This window comes from Geotrypetes seraphini, chromosome 1, assembly GCF_902459505.1.
Source record: "Geotrypetes seraphini chromosome 1, aGeoSer1.1, whole genome shotgun sequence".
Classification (NCBI taxonomy): Eukaryota; Metazoa; Chordata; class Amphibia; order Gymnophiona; family Dermophiidae; genus Geotrypetes; species Geotrypetes seraphini.
This window is the reverse complement of record NC_047084.1, coordinates 370,683,000-370,697,832: the sequence shown is the minus strand read 5'-3', so window position 1 is coordinate 370,697,832 and position 14,833 is coordinate 370,683,000. Positions and strand designations below refer to the sequence as shown.

The 14,833-nt window shown below is 44.2% G+C and overlaps 1 protein-coding gene across 1 annotated transcript in view; it reads right to left on the bottom strand.

Annotated features, from left to right (window-relative positions):
- The window catches only part of THEGL (theg spermatid protein like), a 105,756-nt gene extending 101,752 nt beyond the window's left edge, over positions 1-4,004 (bottom strand). The window contains exon 1 of the transcript XR_004539412.1: positions 3,912-4,004. The gene's annotated coding sequence lies outside the window, so the exon portion shown is untranslated. The remainder of the gene's footprint in view (positions 1-3,911) is intronic.
- Between the last annotated feature and the right edge of the window lie 10,829 nt (positions 4,005-14,833).

Here is a 14,833-nt window from a genome sequence, read left to right as displayed (position 1 = left end):
AAGGGAGCCCAAACCCTCCTGGCCACGGCGACCCCCTAACCCCACCCCGCACTACATTACGGGCAGGAGGGATCCCAGGCCCTCCTGCCCTCGACGCAAACCCCCCTCCCCCCCAATAACCTGCCCCCCCCCAAGAACCTCCGACCGCCCCCCAGCCGACCCGCGATCCCCCTGGCGACCCCCACGACCCCCCCACCCCCCTTCCCCGTACCTTTGGTAGTTGGCCGGACAGACGGGAGCCAAACCCGCCTGTCCGGCAGGCAGCCAACGAAGGAATGAGGCCGGATTGGCCCATCCATCCTAAAGCTCCGCCTACTGGTGGGGCCTAAGGCGCGTGGGCCAATCAGAATAGGCCCTGGAGCCTTAGGTCCCACCTGGGGGCGCGGCCTGAGGCACATGGTCGGGTTGGGCCCATGTGCCTCAGGCCGCGCCCCCAGGATGGGACCTAAGGCTCCAGGGCCTATTCTGATTGGCCCACGCGCCTTAGGCCCCACCAGTAGGCGGAGCTTTAGGATGGATGGGCCAATCCGGCCTCATTCCTTCGTTGGCTGCCTGCCGGACAGGCGGGTTTGGCTCCCGTCTGTCCGGCCAACTACCAAAGGTACGGGGAAGGGGGGTGGGGGGGTCGTGGGGGTCGCCAGGGGGGTCGCGGGTCGGCTGGGGGGGCGGTCGGAGGTTCTTGGGGGGGGGGCGGTCGTGGGGGGGAGGGGGGTTTGCGTCGAGGGCAGGAGGGCCTGGGATCCCTCCTGCCCGTAATGTAGTGCGGGGTGGGGTTAGGGGGTCGCCGTGGCCAGGAGGGTTTGGCTCCCTTCTGGCCCAACTACCAAAGGTACGGGGAAGGGGGGTGGGGGGGTCGTGGGGGTCGCCAGGGGGGTCGCGGGTCGGCTGGGGGGGCGGGCGGAGGTTCTTGGGGGGGGCGGTCATTGGGGGGGGGGGGGGTTTGCGTCGAGGGCAGGAGGGCCTGGGATCCCTCCTGCCCGTAATGTAGTGCGGGGTGGGGTTAGGGGGTCGCCGTGGCCAGGAGGATTTGGGCTCCCTCCTGGCCCGATATTGTTGGGGAGTCGGCGGTCCTTCGGGGGTAGGGATGTATCGGACGTCGGGGGGGGGTATCAGGCTTTCAGGATGGGGACAGACCTTCAAGGGGGGACAGTGCACGGAAGTCAGGGGGGGTGAACGGAGAGTCGGGACAGCGCACGGAAAGTCAGGGCGGGCGAAAGGAGCGTCGGGCAGCATGCGTGGTATACCCGTGAGCGCGGTATACCAAAGTTTTTGTACATATCATCGTGATTTCTGCGCGCTATACCCGTGTGCGCTTTTTATACGGGTGCGCGTTATTTGCGTGAAAATACGGTAGTCAATGAATATATGAATATAAAGATATGCAAGATTAAATGAAATTTGCAATGAAACACTATTAAAAGAAGGATAATTTATTTGAACTACCTATCTATGAATAATAGAAAGTAATTGTTTCCTGTATTAGAGAAAAAAATACAAGACTACTTTGCACTACACAAATATACTGATTATAATTGTCAACATTTGGTGGGATGCCTTTAAGGCTACTATCAAAGGATGTATCATAAACCATACAACTGGGAAAAATAAAGAATGTAAATGAATTATTAATAATTTGGAATTAGCAATTGAATCTCTGGAATTTCAATACATATCGAACTTCAAACCCCAAACTAATATTAAACTCCAATCCCTGAAATATAAATAGAATTCAGTATTCACAAAAGAGACTCTTCACATTTTGAACATATATATAACTCAAGATATTATGCTGAAAGCAACAAGGAACAAGCAACAAGTATTGTCTCAATACTAAAAAAGCAAGGCCCAAAGATCCAGAATCTCTCATATAACTGACTCATCCAATATCTCACAGTGTATGATATTGAAATAGCACAACAATTTCAAAATTACTGTCAAACTCTATACTCCTCAGAAATAAATTTTTCCTCTTCTGAATTTCAAATTTTCACTGAGAATCTCAATCATCCAACAATTTCTTCATCTCAAAATCATTCACTTGAAAAAGATATAGGGCTCCTTTTACTAAGCTGCAATAGCGTTTTTAGCGCGCGCAAAATTGCCACGCACGCTAAACCCGCGCTACATGGTTAGAACTAACACCACCTCAATGCTGGCATTAGCGTCTAGCGCATGTGGCAATTTAGCGCACACTTAAGCATGTGCTAAAACCGCTATCACAGCTTAGTAAAAGAAGCCCATAACCATTAAAGAAATACAAGAAGCTATTAAATCAAGGTACCGGGAAACAATGGTTTTGGTATAGAATTCTATCAGGCATTATCAGATCTTCTAAGTCCATATATCTTTACTATTTGTTCCAAGCCTTATCCAAAGACAGCTCCCATAATGGTTCCTTTTTAGAATCTACCTGATGTTGATCACACCAAAGTAAGCAACTACAGTAAAACCTTGGATTGCAAGTAACTTGGTTTGCGAGTGTTTTGCAAGACAAGCAAAACATTTCATTAAATTTTAACATGATATACAAGCAATGTCTTGCAATACAAGTACATACAGTATATACACATCACAACTGAGCCGATGGTTCTTCTCTCTCTGATGCTGCAAGAGTGTAGTAACTGTTCTAAATGAGCAAAGTCTTGCAATACGAGTACATACAGTATACACACATCACACCTGAACCGATGGTTCTTCTCTCTCTGACACTGTGAGAGTGTAATGACTGTTCTAAATGAGCGAGGTCTTGCAATATGAGTATGTATAGTATTTTGTATTAAAGTTTTTGGATTGTGGAACGAATCGTCTGAGTTTCCATTATGTCCTATGTGGAAATGCGCTTTGATATACGAGTGCTTTGGATTACAAGCATGCTTCTTGAATGAATTATGCTCACAAACCAAGATTTGTCTGTATATTGTAGATAACTATATTGTAGACCTATTTCCCTAATCAATCCTGACAATAAAATATATGCTAAAACAATAGCTAACAGACAAACATATTCTCCCCAATCTCATCCATAGAGATCAAAATGGTTTCACTCCTAATAGACTTCCAAATGATAATTCAAGACTTCTTTGGAATATTCTATCTAATATTGACTCCTCCAAAGAACAACTTGTAACTGTTTCCCTAGATGCTGAAAAAGCATTTGACAGAATAGAATGGGATTATCTGTTTCATACTTTGGCTTTGGCTCTAAATTCATTAACATGATCAAAGTATTATATAATAATCCCATAGCCTCAAGTGCTCGCAGCAGTTTGATTTTTAGAACTAGTCTTAATCAAGACTGCCTAATGCGGACTATTTTACTCTCTTTAAATAAATATTGAAAGTACTTAGCTTATGTAGGTGTTACTAATTCATTACGGAGCGTCTCCATTTCATTCAAAACTGAGCTTCATCAAATTTTGTTTAATGCCTTTTGGTAAATTGCTAAGGGTGTGGCTCCTTCTGCCGCTCTCGCCTACAGAACACTTTTGCTAGTTTATAGGGGAACTGTTGAAACCTATGATAGCACACATTAGGCAGTCTTGACTAAGACTAGTTCTAAAAATCAAACTGATGCGAGCACTTGTGGTTTCTTAATCCCCTGTCTAATTTCAATTTCAAAGTATTATCAGTTGAATATGAATGATCGGTTTGAAAAAATAAAAGATATAAAATAAATATTAACAACTATGAGAAGATTGAAGAAGAAGTAGATGAGTAGATAAATTTACATTGAAAGGAAACCATTTCATTATTTCATCATTTGTATGATAAGGGAAATTTGTTATCTGACATTGTGAGAGTGTGTGTTATTATTGATTAATGTGACACACATATAGAAAAATTTTAAACGAATAATTGGCAATACATCTGCTGGGGATTAAAAAGTAAAAGTCTACTAGAATACAACCAACCAGTATTCCGCTAGTTTTGAGAAATCTGTCTTAGGTTCGGCAAGATCCATAAGTCTCTGCGATGGCATCTTGAAGAAAGAATGAGCAGACCGAGGTCTTCTGTACTTCCTGCCAAAGAGATAATAATGATCAGGAATGTACACAATACAATGAGATAACTAAAGTGATGACAAAAGTTATATTTATTTTAATGTTTTATATACTACCTGCATGCCTGAAAGCTATTAAAGCAGTTTACATTCAGATACAATAGGCATTTTTCTGTTCCTGGAGGACTCACAATCTGGAGGATTAGGCGGCTTGCCCAAGCTCACAAGGAGCCGTAGTATCCAATGCCTGGCAGTGGACCTTGGATTTGCATCACACCAAGTTGTTCCCTCCATGCTGAGTGGGGGTCCTCCAACTGCATTGCTACCAGTGGGAGGCAGTGCTTCAATATTGTGTTTTCATTCACTAGAGATAGGCAGGTTCCCTGGGATCTGGCAGAGCTTGCCTGTCCCTCACTATTGAAAATGTGATAGCAAACTGCACCCCCTATTGGCAGGGCTGTAGGCGGAGGACTCCTGCTCAGCTTAGAGGGAACAGTGCCGGACTACACCTTTCTCAGCTCAAGGCAAGTTACATTCAGGTACAATAGATATTGTCCTGTCCCTGGAGGGCTGACAATTTAAGTTTTCCATCCGAGGCACTGGGTGGTTAAGTGACTTGTCCTAGATCTCAGAAACAGTAATAGAAGTATCAGTAGTATTTGAACCCTGGATTCCCTGGTTCTCAACTTGCTGCTCTAGCCTTAGGTACATCTAATATAGATAATGTTTGGTAACTCAACAGCAAATTAAAGGCTAGCATAGCTGAAACCTGGTGGCCATATGGCAATCTACCTAAAATATTGATAGGTGAAATTCAGAATAGCTATAAAGTTCAGGCAAACAAGAAGGGAAAGCATGCAGAGTATGTCTCATTTCCAGCCTCCCCTGCGAGTGTTTATGCATAAATCTGTAAGAAGTGCTCACAAGGTAACGTAATGGAAAATTTCACTAATGTCAATGCAATCCGTTGCTCATGAAGAAAGGTTTTTGCTCATATCAACTCAGAGGGAACATTGGCGGCCATTTAAAAAAAATTAATGTGGGAGCCCTTACCATCTCCTTTTTAGGATCGCTAAGGACTCAGTAAACAGCATGCACTAAAATGCACCTGCTAACTGGTTACCGCTTCCACACCGATTCTCCATCCCTGACATGTCCCCTCAAAAAAACATAAATACATACCATGCGCTTACCGTGCACAGCTGGCCAAACTAACACAGGATGCTTTAGCAAATCCTGCAGTAGGCCATTTTTGCTGTGTTAGGTATGTGTTAGTACCTAATGCGGCTTAGTAAAAGGGCCCCTAACACAATGACAAGGAAAAGAGAGAAGATAAAATGCAGGTTACAATTAATAAAATAATAAGTACAACCAAAGATAAAAACTAACATTACAGTAAAGTGAACCACATGGGAAATAATATTATACATAAGTTTAGCATATTTATAAGCTGAATGCCAAGAGTGTACGTAACTGGTTTGATTAATGTGAAAACATAGAAAAGTTGTAATTGAATAACTGGCAAATACATCTGCTGGGGATTAAAAAGCAAAAGCCCACTAGAATACAACCAACCCGTATAGTTTTGAGTAATCTTTCTTAGGTTCTGCAAGATCCAGAATTCTCTGTGATGGCATCGCGAAGAGATAAGGAGAAGCCTGAGTTCTTGAGTACTCCCTGCCAAAGAGATAATAATTATCAGGAACATACACAATACAATGCTGAGGAAAATTTTATTTATTTTAATTTCTTATATACCACCTGCAAGGCTGAATGCTATTGAAGCAATTTACATTCAGATACAATAGAAGGACTCACAAGCTGAGCCTGTACTTGAGGCAAAGAAGGATTAGGCAACTTGCCCAAGGTTACAAAGAGCCGTAGTGTCATTTGAACCAGACTCCCCTGGTTCTCAGCCCACTGCTTTAACCATTAAGTTATTTCTCCTCTGAAGATCTAAGAATAATTATAGCCCACCTGAGACCCAGACTCCTCCAAATCTGAGGATTTATGTTGCTAGAGTAAAGGAATTGAGCCTGATCCCCCAGTCATTCCAGTTTTTCTCTGACCAGACCTCTGGTTCCATTAGCTGGACTGCCAATGAGTTCAGTAAGTAAGTCCCTAGGATTGCATCCCATGTGGCTAGAATAGGTATCCCCCCTGTCTACTATGCATGCAGCTCATCTTGATGCTGCAGCCCCCAGAGAAAGGAGCACCAGAGTCTGAGTCCTTAGCAACTTTGCACCCAGTATGTCTCAATAAGGAGAAAAACAGTTGTTATCAATGCTTGATGTGCCATAAAAAAATGAGCCTGCAAGACCTGGCCTATGCATGGAAAGAATTGGCAGGAAAGACTTGCACAGCTACAGAAAGGTTAAAAGCTGGCTGGTAATGTTTTAATTATTTATACTCATTTCAGGGAAATAAACATTTAAACGGATTCCTGAGAATTGCCCTTACCTAAGTGCGTGGAGCAGCATTGCACATGACCACATCCTCAGTATCAAAACACCCCTAGAGCAGATGCATCACAGAATTGGTCTTCCCATGTCGGACTGAGGAGGGCAAGGAGGGGTAAGGAACTCCCCTGCCCTTTGGTCGCTAGTCCCTGAGACTGTTGTTGGAAAGGCCAAGTGGGGCCCGAAGTGAAGCTAAACACAGTTCCACAGAACAAAGAATCTCTGTTGTGCAACACTCCCAATCTGGGACTAAGAACAATCTGGAAAAAAGGATATCGCTCAGCCTGCATCCCGAGCCTGCACAGGAGACCCATTGCAGAATCAGGCAGCAATAGACAACAGCAGCTCAATCGCCATGCCAAAAACAAGGGAACCACCTCCAAGTGGACAAAATGGCAGCAGCACTCTGAGGAGAAGTGGCCTGCCCATCCCCCTTTGTGGGAAAAGTCGCTTGAGTCTGCTACCACCAGGTCCCCTTGAAAGAAGCCTCCCCCCCAAATCAGCCGAATAAACAGTTCCTTGGTGCAGCTCGCCTTTTGTTCCCAGCATAAACAGTGATAAAACAACTCAGCTACAAAACCAGTGCTCTGCCTCCGGCCATGATAATGGAAACTTGCGGTCACCAGACACCCTTTAACCCTGTGGCCAAAAGACGTTAGACACTCAAACAAAATAACACAAAATACATGTTAAACAAGTGCACCTGAGCTACAAGTAGTACAGAAGTAGAAACATTACCCACTGGTAAGATGTGTCTGGGTGGATGAACAGGGTCACTTACTCAAATCATGGCACAATTGAAGGGAGAGCCTCAGGCGGGAGCCACGACTTCTCTGGTGTCAATATCTTTAGCTGTTGTGGCTATCAACTGACTCAGTGCATTCTATCAGATCGATAGACTAAAAAGTGACAAGTCCCCTGGACCGGATGGAATTCACCCGAGAGTATTAAAGGAACTTAAGATAGAAATCGGAGAGCTTTTACAAACCCTAGCTAACTTGTCAATTAGAACCAGAAGAATACCAGATGACTGGAAGATAGCAAATGTCATTCCAATCTTCAAAAAAGGATCGACAGGAGAACCGGGCAACTATAGACCTGTGAGTCTTACGTCGGTTCCTGGGAAGATGGTTGAAGCATCAAGGAAAGCATAGTGCAACACCTGGAGAATCACGACCTGATGAGAGCTAGTCAACACGGATTCAGGAAGGGGAAGTCATGCCTAACAAATTTACTTCAATTTTTTGAGAAGGTGAACAAATTGATAGCGGAGACCCGGTGGATATAATATACTTGGATTTCCAGAAGGCGTTCGATAAGGTTCCACACGCTAGGCTTCTGAGGAAACTAAAAAGCCATGGGATTGAAGGGGATATACTAAGATGGATAGAAAATTGGCTGGAGAACAGATTGCAGAGGGTAGGCATAAATGGGAAGTTCTCGGACTGGGAAAAGGTGACAAGCGGTGTGCCTCAAGGCTCAGTTCTTGGACCAATATTATTCAACATATTCATAAAGACCTGGAAGAGGAAACGATGAGTAATATAATCAAGTTCGCAGATGACACGAAACTGTGTCGATCAGTTGGATCACAAAACGACATTCAAGAACTCCAGAGAGATCTGAACCAGCTGGAGAAATGGGCAGAAAAGTGGCAGATGAAGTTTAATATAGAGAAATGCAAAGTGATGCATCTGGGTATGAAAAACAAGGAACGTGATTATAAAATGTTAGGTGTGACATTGGGCAAGAGCGAACAAGAAAGGGACCTAGGGGTACTGATAGACAGGACCCTGAAGCCATCGGCACAATGCGCAGCGGCAGCAAAGAAAACGAGCAGGATGTTGGGCATGATAAAGAAGGGTATTACGAGTAGATCGGCGGATGTCATAATGCCGCTTTACAGAGCAATGGTCAGACCACACCTGGAGTACTGTGTCCAACACTGGTCTCCTTACCTAAAGAAGGATATAACCCTGCTGGAGAGGGTGCAGAGGCGAGCTACGAAGCTAGTAAAAGGTATTGAGAATTTGAGCTACAAAGAACGCCTCGTAAAACTGGGATTGTTCACCCTCGAGAAGAGAAGACTGCGAGGGGATATGATAGAGACTTTCAAAATACTAAAAGGTTTTGACAAAATAGAGCAAGAAGCATCATTATTGACGTTGTCAAATGTGACTCGGACGAGAGGTCATAGACTGAAATTGAGGGGCGACAGGCCCAGGACAAATGTCAGAAAGTTCTGTTTTACACAGTGAGTGGTGGACGCTTGGAATGCTCTCCCGGAGGAGGTGGTGACGGAAACCTCCATTATGGGATTCAAGTGCAAGTTGGATGCATACCTCCTTGCAAATCACATTGAAGGATACGGGAAAATAAGGTCTTCATCAGGGAACACCTAGGTCGTAAACAGGGAACACCTGGATTGGCCTCCGCGTGTGCGGGTCACCGGACTGGATGGCCCAAAGGTCTGATTCGGTGGAGGCATTTCTTATGTTCTTATGTTCTTTCTTATGTTTCTTATGTTCCTTGTGTTTTGTTTATTTAATTTTTAAGCGTGGGAAAGGAGATTCAACACTGAACTACACTGGAAAAGTGGGGAAAGGACCTGGGGAGACCCAAGTGTAGCCTCTAAAGCTGGCACTGCTCAGACAGAACACCCCTCAGCCCAACTGAACTAAGCCATTCCTGGAGCTTAGCAACAGCCTGCTAGAGATAGAGCATACTGGTTGACCAGGAGGTTGTACATCCAATAAGGCTGAGTTCAACTCAGTACTCTCTAACTCCACCTGCTGGTAGATGGACGTAATCCTATTTGTCTCTGGATTCATATGCTACTGGAAAGTAGCAACATTTCAAGCTACCAATTACAGGGTAAGCAGTGCCTTCCCCTAGGTCTGTTTTCAATAGCAGACTATGAACTTTTCTTCCTGGAATTTGTTCAAACCTTTTTTAAACCCAGCTATGCTAACCATGGTTACCACATTCTTTGACAGCGAGCTTAACTATTCGTTAAGTGAAAAAATATTTCCTCCTATTTGTTTTAAAGGTATTTCTATGTAACTTTATTGAGTGTCTCCAAGTCTTCATAATTTTTGTAAAACTAAAAAATCAATTTACTTTTACCCATTCTACACCACTCAGGATTTTATAGATCTCAATATTTTCCAAACCTAAGAGCCTCAGAGGGGCATAATAAAAAATTGCCTAAGTCTCCTTTTGGCCTAAGTCAGCAGACACTGAAGTTGGCAGCAGGGAAATGTCCATTCTCAAAAAAAAAAAAAGTCCAAATTGAGGGGTTGTTTTTAATGGCCTACCTGCACGTTCAGCAATCTATTGGCCCAGACTGCCACTATGTCTATCCCTATACCACATTCCCGACCAAAAAATCGCCCATGTCCCAAACGCCCAAACCCAGACCTTTTAGGCAAAGGAGGGGCAAGTCCTTTGCCTAAAAGCAGGATTCTGTAACTGGTGTCTTGTCAAAAAACAACGCTGGTTACAGAATCCTGTAACTGGCCCACCTCCCACCACACTGATTGCGGCAGGAGAGATGCCTCTCTCCTACCGCGATCATGATCCCCCCCTGACAAAACCCCAAACTGGCAGGAGGAATCCCAAGTCCTCTTGCCGAAAGATGGCACCCCGATCCTTCCCACCCCCGCGAATACAGGTAGGAGGGTTCCCAAGCACTCCTGCCGAAGGCGCACCCCCGAACCGCCCACTCCCTGACAATACCAGGAGGAAGGAGCCCAGACCCTCCTGGTGAAGGTGCAACCCCTGTGAGCCCCCAAACCCCCAAATGCCCCCCAATACCCAGCCCCCTTAACCCTGGACACGCTGCAGGACTGGGGACCCGGCCGGCCAACGGTAAAGTAAGCTAGGGGAGGTGTACGGGGTTAGGGGGGGCAAGGTAGTAGGGGGCCATTTGGGGGTTCAGGGGGCATTCAGGGGGTTCACAGGGGTGCACCTTCCGCAGGAGAGCCTGGGCTCCCTCCTGCCGGTATTGTCGGAGGCAGTTCAGGGGTGCAGTGTCGACAGGAGGGCTTGGGATCCCTCCTGCCGGTATTCGCAGGGGGGGTGGGATTGGGGTGCCATGTTCGGTAGGAGGGCTTGGGATTCCTCCTGCTGGTATTTGCAGGGGGGGGGGGGGAATTGGGGTGCTGTCTTCAGCAGGTGTGCTTGGGATCCCTCCTTCTGGATTGGGGTTTTGTTGGGGAGGGGGATCACGATCGCAGCAGGAGAGATTAGGCATCTCTTCTACCGTGATCATTGCGGTGGATCATTGCGTGATCATTGCGCGATCAGCTCAGCAGCCCCTATTCGGAACTTTTACCTATTTTGACATGGTCTAAGTCAAAACGTATAAGTTCCAACTGGGCCATCTCCCTAGACCAGGGGTAGGCAATTCCAGTCCTCGAGAGCCAGAGCCAGGTCATGTTTTCAGGACATCCACAATAAATATGCATGAGATAGATTTGCATCTCAAGGAGGCAGTGCATGCAAATCCATCTCATATATATTCATGGTGGAAATCCTGAAAACCTGACCTGGCTCTGGCTTTCGAGGACCGGAATTACCTACCCCTGCCCTAGACTTTTGGTTATACTTGCAGTACGACTAAGGCTAGTTCAGCCCACCTCCCGCCCTTTCCCCTCTTTAAAAACGCCTCTTTTCACTCTTGGCATTCAGAGGAGGGTAAAGGCCTAAGCTGGTTTTAGATACATCTAAAACCAGCTTTGATTATCAGTACTTGGACAATCTGTCTTTTTGATCATCCAAGTACTGATTTAGGCCACTTTTTGAATGGTTTTGTGTTTTTTTTTTAATATTATGAGCCCCTTAACCTGTTTAGCCTTTCCTCATATGAAAGGAGTTCCATCCCCTTTATCATTTTGGTCGATCTTCTTTGAACCTGTTCTAATTCCACTGTATCTTTATTAAGATGCAATGACCAGAATTGAATATAATACTCAAGGTGAGTTCGCACCATGGAGTGATACAGAGGTATTATAATATTTTTGATCTTATTTACCATCCCTTTTCTAATGATTCCTAGCATGCTGTTTGCTTTTTTGGCTGCTGTTGCACATTAGGTGGAAGGTTTCAGCGTATTGCCTCTGATGACACCTAGATCTTTTTCTAGGTCACTCACCCCTAAGGTGGACCCTAGCATCTGGTAATTATGATTTGGATTATTATTCTCACGGCGCATTTGTCAACATTAAACATCATCTTCCATTTGGATGCCCAGTCTTCCAATTTCCTAAGGTCTTTCTGCAATTTTTCACAATCCTCATATATTTTAACAACTTTGAATATTTTAATCTCATCTGTAAATTTAATCACCTTATTTGTTGCTTCAATTTCCAGATCATTTATAAATTTGTTAAATAGCACCCTCTATTGCTAATTAGCAGTCCTCTATTCACCCTCCTTCATTGAGAAAAATGGCCATTAATCCTTAACCTCTGTTTTCTGTCCATTAACCAATTCCTAATCTACAATAGAACCTTTCCTCCTATCCCATGACTCTAAAATTTTCAGGAGTCTCTCATAAAGATCTTTATTGAAAGATTTCTGAAAATCTAGATATACTACATCAACTGTCTCACCTTTATCCACATGTTTATTGACACTTTCAAAGAAATGAAGTTATTTGATGAGGCAATACTTCCGTTGGCTGAACCCATGCTGACTCTGACCCTTTAAACCATGTTTGTCTACATGTCTGTAATTTTATTCTTTATAATAGCTTACACTATCTTGTCCCTCCAATCTTTAGGTACTATAGTCAATTTTAATGGCAGGTTACAGATCACTAACAGCAGATCAGCAATTTCATGTTTGATTCTTTCAGTACCCTGCGGTATATACCATCCAGCCCAAGTGATTTATCATTCAAACTTGTCAATTTGGCTCCGTACATCTTCTAGGTTTACTGAGATTTCTTTCAGTTCCTTCACATCATCACCTTGAAAAACATTTCTGGTTCAAGTAGATCTCTTACACCTTCTTCCGTAAAGACCAAAGCAAGCAATTCATTCAGTCTCTCCGCTATGGCCTTGTCCTATCTCAGTGCCCCTTTTGCTTCTTCATGATCTAATGGTCCCATGAATTCCATCACGGGCTTTCTGTTTCTAATGTACCTGAAAAAGTTGTTACTGTGAGTTTTTGCCAGAGTGGCAAGATTTTCTTCATATTCTCTTTAACCTTCTTTATCAGTGCTTTGCATCTAACGTGCCAGTGCTTATGTTGCTTTTTATTTTCTTCATTTGGATCTTTTTTCCATTCTTTGAAGGATGTTCTGTTGGCTCTAATAACAAAATACAAACTGCAGACAAGTATGTACAAGATGTACATACTTGTACATACTTGTCTGCAGTTTGTATTTTGTTATTAGAGGGAGAGTGTGGCGCAGTGGTTAAAGCTACAGCCTCAGCACCCTGAGGTTGTGGGTTCAAACCCATGCTGCTCCTTGTGACCCTGGGCAAGTCACTTAATCCCCCCATTGCCCCAGGTATGTTAGATGGATTGTGAGCCCGCTGGGACAGAGAGGGAAAACTGCTTGAGTACCTGAATAAATGCATGTAAACCGTTCTGAGCTCCCCTGGGAGAACGGTATAGAAAATGGAATAAATAAATAAATGTAGGCAATATTTAATATACCAAAAATAGAATGCATTAATTATACAACCTTATTACCAACCAAGGGACCCGACACGGTCCGTGTTTCGGTTAACACGCCTTCCTCAGGGGTCCATGGTAAATAAGGTATGAAACAAACCGCAATAAAATGGTATAAAACAAGCGCCTTTGTGAGCCAAATCCTCAAAACGAATTTGGCTCACAAAGGCGCTTGTTGTATACCATTTTATTGCGGTTTGTTTCATACCTTATTTACCATGGACCCCTGAGGAAGGTGTGTTATCCGAAACACGGACCGTGTCGGGTCCCTTGGTTGGTAATAAGGTTGTATAATTACTGCATTCTATTTTTGGTATAATAAATATTGCCTGCATCTTATACATACTTGTCTGCAGTTTGTGTTTTGTTTTTTGCTTGCTGCTTGGTGTACTGCAGACTCCGTTGGATTTTTCTTTTTTGTGTTGTTCTTTTGGCTCTAATAGCCTCTTTCACTTCCTCTTTTAACCATGTTTGCTGTCATTTGCGCTTCTTTCCACCTTTGTTAATATGTAAAATACATCTGGTCTGGGCTTCCAAGGTAATATTTTTAAACTATGTCCATGACTGATTTAAAGTCCTAACCTTTTTGGCTGATCCTAGTCACCCTTTTGAACATTAAATGCTGCTATAGGAGATTTCCTGTGGATCTCATTGGTAGAGATGGAATGTACCATGCTGTACAGAGGAAAATACCACTTCAAGGATGATGGACTCTCCAGCACACCTAAGCTAAGTGCTTGGTACTTTCTGCTCCTGAGATTTCTCATATCCCTCTGGGTCCCTTCCATGTCTCCTCTCTCCAGTCTCCTTCCATTCAGCTTTAGCTATGGCTAAGCCTAGCCAGGGAAGGGATAGTTGCAGTCCCTGTTAACACTTGACCTAGCTGCCCCTTCACAGGTGCACCTGAGAACCTTTTGGGCTCCAGAAGCTTCTCCTCTTTATCCAGAGGGCATAGGAAGATGTCTACCCACTGTATAAAGGGCCTTTTATCCTTCCTTCCAAAAATCAATGGAGACACTCTCTGATCAGTTACTGACAGGCATCCATAGGCATCCATAAGCATTGGAATAGGAGGAACAGAATGCTATTGCACCCTCCAAATTTTCCTCCTCTCTCCTGAAAAGTGTTTTTTTTTTATTTGCTTCCTCCCAGGGGCAGACTGACTGTTTGGGCAACAGAGCAGTGCTTGAAAGCCCAGAGAAGCAGGGAGCTCATTGCCTCCCACTCTTTCCTCCTTTCCGTGATCTATCATCTCCCAGTCTATCTTAAATGGTGTCTTCCAGGAAGTTCCCAGCAGTGGCAGTAATTCAGAGATAGATATGGCCTGCTTGGACTCTTTCTTCTGATGCAAACTGCCCCATATAAACCAGAAGTTGTGTCAGAGAAGAGGTTCACGACAGAAGAGAGGCTGAAAGCAGGCCACCAGCGACATCTCTGAACTGCTACCACTGCATTCAAATGAGCATTCAAATTCATGTAAAAGACTGCAGCACTGAACAGGAGGAATTCAAAAGGCCAACATAAGGATGATGGCTATACCTGGAGCAAAATTACTTTATATTATGCTTCCAGTGTCCACTGCAAAGTTTTTAGGTAGCAGTTCAAGATGACTGGAAAGGATTTTGCACAACTACGGTACCTCAGGAATACCATTAATGCAAAATGTCATGGTATCTTACATGCTTCA